At 41.0% G+C, this 13,728-nt stretch overlaps 1 pseudogene; it reads left to right on the top strand.

Annotated features, from left to right (window-relative positions):
- Positions 1-1,426: 1,426 nt before the first annotated feature.
- On the top strand, positions 1,427-2,537 carry LOC132008699 (PRELI domain containing protein 3B-like; annotated as a pseudogene).
- Positions 2,538-13,728: the final 11,191 nt, after the last annotated feature.

Here is a 13,728-nt window from a genome sequence, read left to right as displayed (position 1 = left end):
ATTGTAAAACAAAAAACCTAAACTATAAGATGGTATATGAATGTCCTAAATTTCTTACCAATGGGTGACATAACTGATTTGAAAACAAAACCAATTATTTGCAACATCAAAAAAATTTGAAAACAAAATAAAGGGCAAATATCAAATATACTGCAAAAAATATATATGCAAAATAGGGGCACCTGGGTGACTCAATCACTTAAGCATCTGCCTTGGGCTCAGATCATGATCTCAGGGTCCTGGGATCCAGCCCCATGTTGGGTTCCCTGCTCAGTGGGGTCTGCTTCTTCCTCTCCCTTTGCCCTTCCCCCGCTCCTCTTTCTCTCTCAAATGAATAAAAAAAAGTCTTTAAAAAATATATAAGCAAAATTAAAGTGGCTTAATTCACAGCAGATAAGGTAACACTGAGGGCTAAAAGAATGAAATGAGCAATGATTCTTCAAGAAGAGAAAGAAATCATTTATCTTTTTTGGCACCAAATATCGGAAAAGCCAATCACTTAAAGAAAATACAACTATAGGTGTTTGAGCATTGCATCTGTAATTTAAACTCTTCCCATGCGGGTGCCTGGCTGGCTCAATTGATGGAACACGTGACTCTCAATCTCAAGTTTGTGAGTTCAAGCCCCAAGTTGGGAAAGAGCTTCCTTAACAAAAGAGAGACAGGAAGAAAGAAATCTTCCCATGAAGGCAACTCCAGGCACAGATGGCCTCACATATGAATGAAAAACCTAAGAAGTAGCAACAAAATAAAACATCCTGTAGAGAAAGCAAGAGGAAATACTCCAAATTCATGTTATAAATTCAACATATTCCTGATATTAAATACTAAATCGTAACAAGAACATATCCTCCCCTCTCTCTACACCAAAACACTTACTGGTCTGTCTTTCTCATGAGGGACACAAATATAAAAATCCAAAACAAAGTATTATCAAACTAAAGCCAGGAATATATAGAAAGAATACCATGGCCCAGCTCAGTTTCAAGAATATCTAGTTTGTTTTACATTTAAAAATTAATGTAATTTACCAACTAAGAAAATAGAGGAGATAAATCATATGATAATTTCAATAGATGTTCAAAACCATTGAATAAAATTTAATAGACACTCAAGAAAACAAGAAAAACTTTAGATAAGAAGGAAGAGAAGGGGACATCCTTGGTGTGGTAAGAAATGAGAAATAAGGGGCGCCTGGGTGGCACAGCTGGTTAGGCGTCCGATTCCTGGTTTCGGCTAAGGTCATGATCTCGGGGTTGTGGAATCAGGTCCACATTGGGGTCTGTGCTCAGTGGTTCTGCTTGAGATTCTTCCCCTCCTTCCATCCTCTCACTCATGTTCTTTCTGTCTCTCAGATAAATAAAATAAATCTTTAAAAGAAAGAATAAAAGTGAACACCAGGGACATTGTGCAAGTGGCCGGCACCATGAAGATCTGGACTTCACACCACGTCTTTGACCATCCATTGGAAACTATTACAGCTGCAACGCAGGAAGACCCAAATGTGGTTGGAGGTGATGTACTGGACAGACATACAGATCACTCTGGAAAGCTGTACAAAGACTTCTCAGCACAGAGTGGGGGCTGCCTTCCATTGTGAAATCTCATATTGCAGCAAAAACTAAAACATTTGTGCAAGAACACTCTGTACTTGATCCTGCAGAGAAAACGATGGAACTTAAATCTACTAATATTTCACTTACAAATACGGTTTCTGCAGTTTATACACAAACCATACCCTCAGGACCCAGAAAAAAACATTTTGACTCAAGAAGCTGTGATCACTGTGGAAGGAGTCAGTCTTAGAAGTTACCTTGAAGGACTGACGGCAAGCATGGTATCTTCAAATGCGAATAAAAGCCAAGAAACAATGGAATGGGTAATACATCAATTAAATGCTGAGATTGAAGACTTGGCAGCTTTGGAAAGAGGGAGCATGAAGACACCAATGGCAGTGGCAGGGTTTGTAAGAGAAATGAGGATGAAAGCTGTTACACGAAACACCCACTTCCCACATCTCTGCAAGCTGGCAATATACTTGTTATTTAAAAATCAGAAATATATTTTAGGTAGGATTTTTTTTTAATAAGCTGAAAAGCTATATGATTTTTGATCAAAACAAAGAGGTGGCAGATTTCTAAATAAAAAGGATCATCCAAAAGTAGTATCGTTTGAAATTTCCATCTAATTCCTGAGGATTCTAGTAGTTATGTGAAAATTTAGCAATTTCTGGGGCGCCTGGGTGGCTCAGTGGGTTAAAGCCTCTGCCTTCAGCTCAGATCATGACCTCAGAGTCCTGGGATTGAGCCCCGCATCAGGCTCTCTGCTCAGCGGGGAGCCTGCTTCCTCCTCCCTCTCTCTGCCTGCCCCTCTGCCTACCTGTGATCTCTGTCTGTCAAATAAATAAATAAAATCTTTAAAAAAAAATTAGCAATTTCTGAAAAGTACCTAGAAAATCATATTGGCATATTACATCTCCTTTAATGCAGAACTGTAAAGCTTTTCATGCATTAGTACTCTTCCCAGCTTTGGACTAACCCCAGAACAAAGCTGAGCCACCTAAATACATATAATTATCTTGCTACAGTAAACCTAAAGAGCTTGCATTAGAGAAAGCTTTAAAAAAAAAGAGAGAAATTATAGGGGCACCTAGGTGGCTCAGTTGGTTAGGCATCAGTCTTTGGCTCAGATCATGATCTCAGGGTCCTTGGTTCATGCCCCACATCAGATTCCCCACTGAGCAGGGAGTCTGCTTCTCCCTCTGCCTTTGCCTCTTCCCCCTGCTTGTGTGAACACTTGTTCGCACTCTCTAAGTAAAATCTCTAAAAAAGGAAAAATTTTACAGTTTTAAAAGATGTTGATTTGTATAAAATAACTTGCTCTTTTATAAACCACCATTAAAAACCATAGTGTTTTGGGGCACCTGGGTGGCTCAGTTGGTTGAGCAACTGCCTCCAGCTCAGGTCATGATCCCAGACTTCCAGGATCGAGTCCCGCATCCGGCTCCCAGCTCCTCGGGGAGTCTGCTTCTCCCTCTGACCTTCACCTCTCTCATGCTCCCTCTCACTCATTCTCTCTCAAATAAATAAATAAAATCTTTAAAAAAAAAAACCAAACACCATAGTGTTTTGTTTGGTACTTAAATGACATTTCTGGAGTGAAAATTATTACTAAAGTAATACATAACTCCAACAACAACAAAGGATTTTATTGTATTAAAGAGTACTGTACTAATTTGCTACAGTTTTGTAACTTAGGAAAGGTATTACCTTCCCTGGATTTGTCCTTTATGACTTAGTATGTTATAAAGTGGGCTTAAGATGTTATCTGAAAAATAAAGTCAACCTGGAACTTTGCAGCACTCCAAAGACAGAAGAGCTGTTCACATCGTTTAGCATTTCACATTTGAATAACTTGTCAACACCAGGTGTCAAAACTATGGTTCTCTAATTGCTAAAGCATAACATGCCAGGTTATTTGGATATAATTACTTTTTGAAGTAATTGTGACTACAAAACATCTTTTTTATGCGATCGGGAGGGAAACAAACCGTAAGAGACTCTTAATCTCACAAAACAAACTGAGGGTTGCCGGGGAGGGGGGGCGGTTAGGGAAAGGGTGTTTGGGTTACGGACACTGGGGAAGGTATGTGCTATGGTGAGTGCTGTGAAGTGTGTAAACCTGGTGATTCACAGACCTGTACCCCTGGGGCTAATAATACATTTTATGTTAATAAAAAATTAAAAAATTAAAAAAAAACTTTTTTACATGAAGAACTCCACGTTATTTGAAATTATTCAATCATTGTCTTTCTGAAGCATACATCCCAGGCACTTAATGTTTTTAATAATATGGTGCAACTGCAGGGGGGTGAGGCATGGGGGGGTAGTGATAACGAGAGAAAAAGTACTGATCTAAACTAAGCCCTACATGAATTGCTTTGGAGCTTTTATTTACAGGAAATCCTTAAGGAGCAGCTGCAATATGAAAAACAATCTAGTAAACATATTTTGTTTCAAATTTTGTAGCAATTATTAACCAGTAAATACCTTTGATATTTGCAATTGTTACATAGAGTACTATAGTTAGAAGGTAATTAGCTCTTGTCCTGGATTATGTAATGCTTGATGTGATAAACTCATCAAATTTCCTATAAAAGAAACCAGTTGATATGTTTATAACCACAGAAACAGTATACCAAACTATTTAAAAGTTCATGTTTTCCTGCTTAAAATATTGTTTAGCTTAAGACTTCTTAGGATATTGGCAAAATCAAATTAAATCCAGAGTTTTTTGTGTTTTAAGATTTACTTATTTTATTATTTTTAAAGATTTTATTTATTTGACAAAGAGAGATCACAAGTAGGCAGAGAGGCAGGCAGAGAGAGAGAGGAGGAAGCAGGCTCCCTGCTGAGCAGAGAGCCTGATGTAGGGCTCCATCCCAGGACCCTGAGATCATGACCAGAGCTGAAGGTAGAGGCTTTAACCCACTGAGCCACCCAGGCGCCCCTTGATTTACTTATTTATTTTAGAGAAAGCGAGCACACAAGAAGGAGGGGCAGAGGGAGAGGGAGAAAAAATCTCAAGCAGACTCTGCGCTAAGCACAGAGCCCAATGTGAGGCTCAATCTCACCACCTCAACACCATGATCTGAGCAGAAAACAAGAGTCAGACGCCTAACAGGATGCACCGCTTAAGCACCCTCCAGTAAGGTTTTTGATTACTTTTTGCAACTGAAGATGGTTTTTACAACTGCAATAATATTCTGGCAAACAAAACACTGCTAAACATTGGTATTTGATAAAAAGCTGCCTTCTATAATTTCTGTAAATTATACTTGTTCTGAGAAAGATGTAATGCCCTAATGATAAAAAGATTTCTCAACAGGGTGCCTGCATGGTTCAGCGGGTTAAGCCTCTGCCTTGGGCTCGAGGTCCATATTGGGCTCTCTGCTCAGCAGGGAGCCTACTTCCCCCCCCCCCCACTCTCTCTGCCTGCCTCTCTGCCTACTTGTGATCTCTGTCAAAAAAATAAATAAATTCTTTAAAAAAATTTTCTAAAAAAACAAAAGTAAATACCAAGTCCATTAAAACAGGCATAAATGTGAAAGCAAAAAAAAAAATTTTTTTTTAAATAACAGAGGAGATTATCTATCTGGCCTTACAGTAGGAAAATTAATTTTAAACAGAACACAAATGACAGCAACATTAATAAATTTAATAAACTAATCCAAGGATCTGGAAAGTCTTCCTTGTAAAGAGCCAGACAGCAAATACTTTAGGTCTTGAGGGCCAGATGGTCTTCATCATTTCACTACTTAATGCTACCACTGAAGCCACTGATTACACACAAATGAATGACCAGCGTAGTAACAGGTAGGGATTGTGAGAGGAGCACAAGGGAGGCTTTAGAAGTGCTGCCAGTGTTTGCTCTGACCTATGTATTAGTTATGCAGGCATTAGATTTGTGGTAATTCACTGGGCTCTACACTTAAGATCTGTGGATTTTTTAATACATTTGTTGTATGTATAAAAATAAGATTAAAGGGGCGCCTGGGTGGCTCAGTGGGTTGAGCCTCTGCCTTCACCTCGGGTCATGGTCTCAAGGTCAAATAAATAAAAAAATCTTAAGGGCACCTGGGTGGCTCAGTGGGTTAAGCCGCTGCCTTCGGCTCAGGTCATGATCTCGGGATCCTGGGATCGAGTTCCGCATCAGGCTCTCTGCTCAGCAGGGAGCCTGCTTCCTCCTCTCTCTCTCTCTCTGCCTGCCTCTCTGCCTACTTGTGATTTCTCTCTGTCAAATAAATAAATAAAATCTTTAAAAAAAAAATCTTAAAAAAAAAAAAAGATTACCACCTAAAATATGTAAGAATTCTTACAAAACTCCATAGCCTGAAAGAACTTAAAAAGCCAGATTTATGAAAGTCAATAAAACTCAACAACCAGAGAGTTCCGGAGGACGGAAATACAAATGGCGGCCTCCTGGTCTCCGGCCCGGAGGAGCCGAGAGCCCAGGGCCCCACTCCTCAGTGCGCGCTCAGAGAACCGCGCCCAGTTACTCCCGTCTGCCTGACCTCCGGCCGCGCTCTGAGCTCACCGAGCCTGCGACCGGTTCAAGGTGGTTCTGGGCTGTGTTCACGCTTCAAAGATGCAATCAAATTTCTACAATGGAGAAGGAAGGAATCTGTGTTTTCGTAAGTGTTTTAAGGTGGAACTGGAGGAAACTGAACTGCCTTGGCAAGGTGTGGACTGGATGACTGTTGTGGTATCCTCCAATAAGAGACACCCCTAGGAGTTTTCATTACTGAGTTTGTTCTGGAAGGCATGAATCTGCTATGCATATTTGACCCTGCCAAGATTAGTAAACTGGTCAGTCCAGTAAGTTGCCTGCTGGCTATTTTGGCCTGCCTGTTGCTCACTATTGGATACCATATCCTTTGCAGCCATGGGTATCGGTGACAGCTTCAGCCACAGCAGCTGTGCTGTCAGTCAAAAGTGGGATGCCACCCTCTGATCCAGGTATAACTCCACTGTCTGTGACATCCTCTACTTCCTCCATCCCGGTCACCTTCTTGTACCTGAGGACTCAACAGCATTGTCAACATCACCAATGTGTCCTAGCCCAACTCTCACCCCACTCTTCACTATGTGCACCATCTTTTCCCTGGGAAGCCTTCAACCAATGGAGAAACCAAGCATGGAGGGAAGCTGAAGTGGAAACCTCCACTTCAATCTCTGCAAGACGTAACGTGGATCCCAAACACCATGCCCAAGAGACACTGACTTGGGAGGTGATGACTGGTCTGTACTATGAAAAGGCTCTTGGCAGTAGAGCCCAGCATACATATCAAGACAACTCGGTACTGGCTTTTTCCCTGCTATCTTACTGAATTGAGTATAGCACTGGACATGTGACTAATTTCCGATTTACTTTGTAAATGAACATTTTGTTTAAAAAAAAAAAAAAGCTGAATACACAGAATGGGCGATTATATCTTTAAAAAAAAAAAAAAAAAAAAAAAACTCAACAACCAGAAAAATGGAAATTAAAGTTTTCACCCCTTAGTGTAAAAATACTTTTTATATCTGGAGAGGAGAGAGGAAAAGTAGTCTTCTAATGAATAAGTTTACCTAGAAAAATTAGAAATGCTCATATCCTGTAACTCAAAAATACTAATCATTGGACTACAGAGCAGTAATTCTTAAACCTGATGTGTATGAGCATCTTATGCACACCTTGTTAAAAATATGGATTGCTGGGGCACCTGGGTGGCTCAGTGGGTTAAAGCCTCTGCCTTCAGCTCAGGTCATGATCCCTGGGTCCTGGGATGGGGCCCAGCCATCGGGCTCTCTGCTCAGCGGGGAGCCTGCTTCCTCCTCTCTCTGCCTGCATTTCTGCCTACTTGTGATCTCTGTCAAATAAATAAATAAAATCTTTAAAATAAAAAAATCTAGATTGCTGGGCCTCGCCCCAAAATTTTTCTTCCAGAAGGTATGGGAGCATACATAAAAATCTGCATTTCTGACGAGTTTCAAGGTGATACTGCCATTTCTGGCCAAAGAACCTAACTTTGAGAAGCACTGCTCAAGAGTCTGGAGATACATTTGCATCTATGTAAAGAGAACAAGTATATTCACAGCAGCATTTATATTAATGTAAAGTGGAAATTACCTAAATGCCTATCAATAAAATAAAGTATCTAGAATATAGTGTACCATACAGTGTGAAAAACAGAGCATTAAAAGGGATAAACTACATATGAATAGATCCCAAATTAATGGTCAATTGAGGGGGAAAATGTCCATTGCATATACATGAAGATAATTTATACATTTCTAGAAGTATTCAAAACAATGAACAGTACTATTCAACTCTCTACGTATCTTTTCAATGTTTGCGTATTGATATGATGATAAATCTAGTATACAAAGGATAAAAAATTGGAACCGAACCATACGGCTCAATGAGGAAGACTCCACAAAAGAGCCATCAGAAGACTGATACAAGAAGACTTGCCCCAGGAGCTGCAGTAGAGTAATGCAGCAGTTCTTCGAGGAAAGCAATTACAATTAAATCTTTGGCCACCTTTACCTGGATAGATCCCAATAGCAGAGGGGAAAGACCAGGACAGAATTCTATGGGAAGAATTTGACTGGGAAGCTCAGACATACTTACCAGAGAATTTAGCTCTGAACCACTGGCTGTGCAACTTAAATACACAAGCTGGCTAAAGTCCTCACGGAGAGTTTTTCTAACAGGCATGCAGGCCACTCATTCCTCTGAACATTCCAGCTCTTACAGCAGGACCAAATAAGACTATTATAAATGCACTACTTTAACTATCTCTTGGACCTTATTACTCTCAGTGAGGAATGGCTTTAGGCACTTCTTTCAGGGCTGTCACTGGAAGGTGATCCACTATGTGTCCCTATGTTAAGACCAAAAATTATACCTTTCAAGAACTTCTTGTGTTTAAAAAAAAAAAATGCCTGTCTGTATCCAAATACAGTGTCTTCCTTTTTCCATGGTTATCAGAAACAGCAGAGATGTATTTGTGGATCACCTTAGAAACTCTAAGATATATAATGATCAGTATGCATCTATAAGCCAACCTGGCCTTGCTCCTGATGTTACTTTATATTTTTCTGTAAAGTTAGATTTTTATCAATTACTAATTTTCCCCATCTTAACATGTGGAATCCTACAAATCTCACAAAGTCCACTGTAAAAAAAAAAAGGTGGGGAATGAACAAATAACTTACCTGGGACTTGTTGATTTTCTGCTGTCTTGGATAAAAGCAGACAACTCTGAAGATGTGCTGGGTTACAAGAGGGAAGGGGCCATGGAAGATCTGGCGTGCCTAGCAGCTCCAGAATCCTCCTGCCCTAGAAACTACACACGTCCAACAGACAGGAAGAACGTCAGTACCTCCGACCTTCGGATGCTGAAACACCCCTTATATAACATGACTCTGATATCATCATGTAATAGCTCCTGGACATAACGTTTTTCATTGGGTAAATGTAAATATTTGCTCCCTGAGGATTTAACAGTTTAAACCTCCCCTGTTGCTCACACACAACAATTTTTAAATAAACTAGTTCAGGGGCGCCTGGGTGGCTCAGTGGGTTAAGCCGCTGCCTTCGGCTCAGGTCATGATCTCAGGATCCTGGGATAGAGTCCCGCATCGGGCTCTCTGCTCAGCAGGGAGCCTGCTTCCCTCCCTCTCTCTCTCTGCCTGCCTCTCCATCTACTTGTGATTTCTCCCTGTCAAATAAATAAATAAAATCTTTAAATAAATAAATAAATAAATAAATAAACTAGTTCAGACCAAACAATACACCCAGTGAAATAACATTAACTCTTCACCGAAACTGTTCAAAAAATACTCCGACTAACCCGCTTATCAATTTCCCTACTGTTACTAAACCCTTGGTTAGTGATTCCGCAGAAAGTTGCAAAAAGCAGTGCTTTAAGGAAAGGTCTAGGTTTCAATTTGTTTGTTTGTTGCCATTTTTCAAAAGGAACTGTAAATGTAATTTGCTTTTCCTTGCGTGTAAAAGCAAACAGTTCTCTCTCACGAGTCAGGAGTCACTTTTAGTCTTTGCCACTAACAGGATGATTCTGAACAAGTCGCTAACCTTCAAGAGGGGAATTATTTTTTTTTTAATTTTTTAATTTTTTTTCCGTTAAATAAGACAAAAGCAGAGAATTCTTGAAGGCACTTCGTGAATGCCAGAGCAAGTCAGGACTGATTAACAGCGCACATCGGGATGCAGTGATGGGCACGGCTAGTGGGCAGCTCAGCCTCCAGGAAGAATAAAGGGAGAGCGGAGGGAACGGGTCTCCCCTAGGCCGGGCGGTAACCGCACAGCCATGGCGGTAACCGCACAGCCCGGGTGGGCGCGCCCCGCTTCCCCGACCACCGCACGTAAGCACCCACCGTGCACGCGCACACGCCCTCCTCCTTCGGCCTCCAAAATGGGGCTCCACAAACAGCCCCACACGCTCCCCGCAGGGGCCGATCACGGGGGTCTCCGACCCCTAGTCTTGATGCAGACGTCCCCGTCCTGCCGCGGGCGGGCCGCAGGTTTCCTCCACACTACTGGGCACAGACCCCCTACGCCAGAGCCGCGACCCCGGGCAGCGCGGCGCCACACCTCGGCCTTTGTCCAGCTGTTCCGGGCTCACCTGTCGCTTCCTCGTTGGGAGGGACTGGCCCGGGAAAAGCGCGGACATTCAGCGGCGCAGGAATCGCCTCCCACGCGAGACCTGAATAGAAGGTGGGGGGGTGGGGGGACGGAGCGGTGGAAGGAAGTGCACAGAGGCAGGGGGCGGAACTAGGCATGCGCAGAAACAGGCATGGTCAGAACCTGGCAGTCCGGGCAATCAGTGCTACCAATAGAACTACCTTTCCCCGCTACCCCTGGTGCGAGATTGGCTGAGAGTGCAATCTTCTATCGAGCACGAGAAAGTTTGGGGCACTTGAGATAGCTCTCCAAGCAGTAAGAGCCCGTCAGGGACTCCCCACGGCTTACATATTATAGCTGAGTTCTCTGCAAGTGTGCAATTTAGAGTTGTCAGGGAACAGGAACCTGCATGTTCACTTTCCAATGCTAGGAAGTAGATTCCACCAATGCCCTAAAAGAATGCTTACAGGCGCCTGGGTGGCTCAGTGGGTTAAAGCCTCTCTGCCTTCGGCTCAGGTCATGGTCTCAGGTTCCTGAGATCCAGCCCCACATCGGGCTCTCTGCTTGGCAGGGAGCCTGCTTCCCCCACCCTCTCTGTCTGCCTCTCTTGACTACTTGTGATTTCTGTCAAATAAATAAACCAAATCTTTTTTAAAAACCCCATAAAAGAATGCTTAAAAAAATTGTATCTGACACCATCAGCGATTCTCTCAGAAAATGAAAAGCCAGGAGGAGAGGGTGGGGTCAAGAAAGCTAGTTCATCCAAAATCATGAAAGCAAGAAACGAAAATTGTAGATAAATCATGATAAATCATAAAACAGTCCAAAAATATATATATTTATTTACATAAACATATTCTTTCCTCTGCGACATTAAGGTTATTGAATAAATGAAGATCTACCCTTTCAGAGAATCAATATTCTTTGAAAACATTCCACTATGAATCTCATAAACTTTTATATACATCTTTTTCTCTTTGATTTTGTATACCTTAAGTGTACTTCACAAAAAACATTCTCAACTTCATCTGGAATAAGTAAAAATCCAAAGTAACAGAAAACATTTCAAAAAGAAGAATTCCTAATAAGTATCAATATGCATAATTTTACTCGACTAAAGATAGTTTGCCATCTACTTCATGGAAACAAAGCCATGATTAGGTGTTTGTTTTGAATGTAGTATAATAAATGTAGCACTTCAAAGTACTGAGGAAACAATGGAACATTCCAAACAGCAATCCCTTCCTAACAATTTGGTGTAAAGTTATGTACATAGATCACACATGGTACAATTCACATGGATTCAAGATTTAAAATAAAACACGAAGTTAATAAAAATAGAGGTGACACGTTGTGTCACCAAAATTAGAAACCATAAATTAAGTATCTGATACCTTAGAAAAATAACAACTCAGTTCTATTTTTTAAAAGCTAAAAACAAATAAACCAGGAAATTCTATTTTTACTATTTGAAAGAAAAGATGTATTAATTTAAAGAGAGATCTTTAAATCAACAGAAAGAAAATTTTAAAACAGGATACAGAACTAAGCACTAATATAATGAATGACAATATATAAAGTGAAAATGAATGACAAATGTATATAAAAGTCCATTATCAGAATTGAAACAATGCAAATGCTTAAATAGAAACATGAAAGATATCATTGACATTTAATTTTTTAAAAGTTCTGTACAGAAAAATTCATTCTCTAGTTTTATGAATTTTGACAAATGCATAGGTCTGTGTAACCACCACCACAGTCAAAATACAGAACTGTTTCATCACAGCCCCCCAAATTCCTTCATGCTACCCTTTTGAAATTAAACTTTCTCACCACTCTTCTCCTTTGGCAGCTACTATCTCTTCTTCATGCCTACAGTTTCCCTTTTCTGGAAAGTCACATACATGGAATCTTACCATGTATAATCTTATGAATCTGTTATCTTTTACTTAATACAATACATTTAAGATTCATCAGTGTTGCTTCGTATACCAATACAGTTTTGACTTTTATTTCCCAGGTTCTACTCCATGGTATGAATTCACCACACTTCACTTATTTCTTCCCCAGCCAAGTGACCTTAACTTCCAATCTGGGGAAATTATGAATAAGTAAAATTCCATTTTGAAGTATAAGACTCATATTTTTTTTTTAAAAAAAGAGTTGAGATATAATTCAACTTGAGAAAATTCAAGTTGAGAAAATACTTATTCCTACTCACTTTTACTGAGGGTTTAATTCATGGAAACTCGCTGGAGGTTAATATTTATCAAATTCTGAAGGAATTTTAAAGATTTATTTATTTATTTGTTTATTTACTTATTTTACAGACAGAGATCACAAGTAGGCAGAGAGGCAGGCAGAGAGAGAGGAGGAAGTAGGCTCCCCACAGAGCAGAGAGCCCAATGCGGGGCTCAATCCCAGGACCCTGAGATCACAACCTGAGCAGAAGGCAGAGGCTTTAACCCACTAAGCCACCCAGGCGCCCCTCTGAAGGAATTTTAATCTGGCAATTCCAGTTCCACAACTACACATTACTTTATAATAATGCAATTAATTTCCACTGATGTACATACAAGAATGTTTACATCCGTCAAAGTCCAGATGGGAACAGAAACCAAACATGACAAGAGAGGGAAATTTTTTTAAAGACTTTATTTATTTTTTTGACAGAGAGAGATCACAAGCAGGTGGGGGAGGGGGCAGAAAGCAGAGAACACAATGCGGGACTTGATCCCAGAACCCTGAGATCATGACCTAAGCCGAAGGCAGAGGCTTAACCAACTGACCCACCCAGGCGCCCCAAGAGAGGAAATTTAACAGAATAGATTAAAGCAGGTATTTTGATTTTATCTTAAAGATTTTATTTACTTATTTGACAGGGACCAAGTAGGCAGAGAGGCAGGCAGAGAGAGAGGGGGAAGCAGGCTCCCCACCCAAGCAGAGAACCCAATCCCAGGACCCTGGGATCATGACCTGTGCCGAAGGCAGAGGCTTTAACCGACTGAGCCACCCAGGTGCCCCAAAACCAGGTATTTTAAAGGCAAAAGTGAACACCGGGGTAACAGGGATAATGGCAGATGGCAGCTACCGCCCCAGGGTAACATGATGGAAGAAGTTGAAGAATCCAAACTTAGCCCTCAAGAGAGGATTCCACACCTGAAGCAGGGAGGTGCCGGGGGCATGTTATCATACATAGGGAGAGAAGAACCAGCAGAACTGGAATTCAGACCTTCAGAGGGGAGCCGTCCAGTTCCTGCAGGCCTGTCAGAAAGGTATGAGGGGGAGGATAACACCTCTGAGGGGTATCCTGCTCAGCTGGTGCTGCCTGTCAGAGAGGGATCAATATGGCTACATGTGAGAGAGCTAAAAGAAGCTGGAGAGTGAGAACACCTGCTGGGATTAGATACTAGTGTTGGTTGCACAACTTTGTGAATATATTTGAAACCACTGAATTTTCTGCTCTTAAGGGAGTGAATTTAAAGATTTGTGAATTATATCTCAATTTTTAAATAATTCAATAAAAGAAGCTGT

This window comes from Mustela nigripes, unplaced genomic scaffold (genome assembly GCF_022355385.1).
Source record: "Mustela nigripes isolate SB6536 unplaced genomic scaffold, MUSNIG.SB6536 HiC_scaffold_697, whole genome shotgun sequence".
NCBI lineage: Eukaryota > Metazoa > Chordata > Mammalia > Carnivora > Mustelidae > Mustela > Mustela nigripes.
Note: the sequence above shows the minus strand (reverse complement) of the source record. Positions and strands in the feature narration are given on the sequence as shown.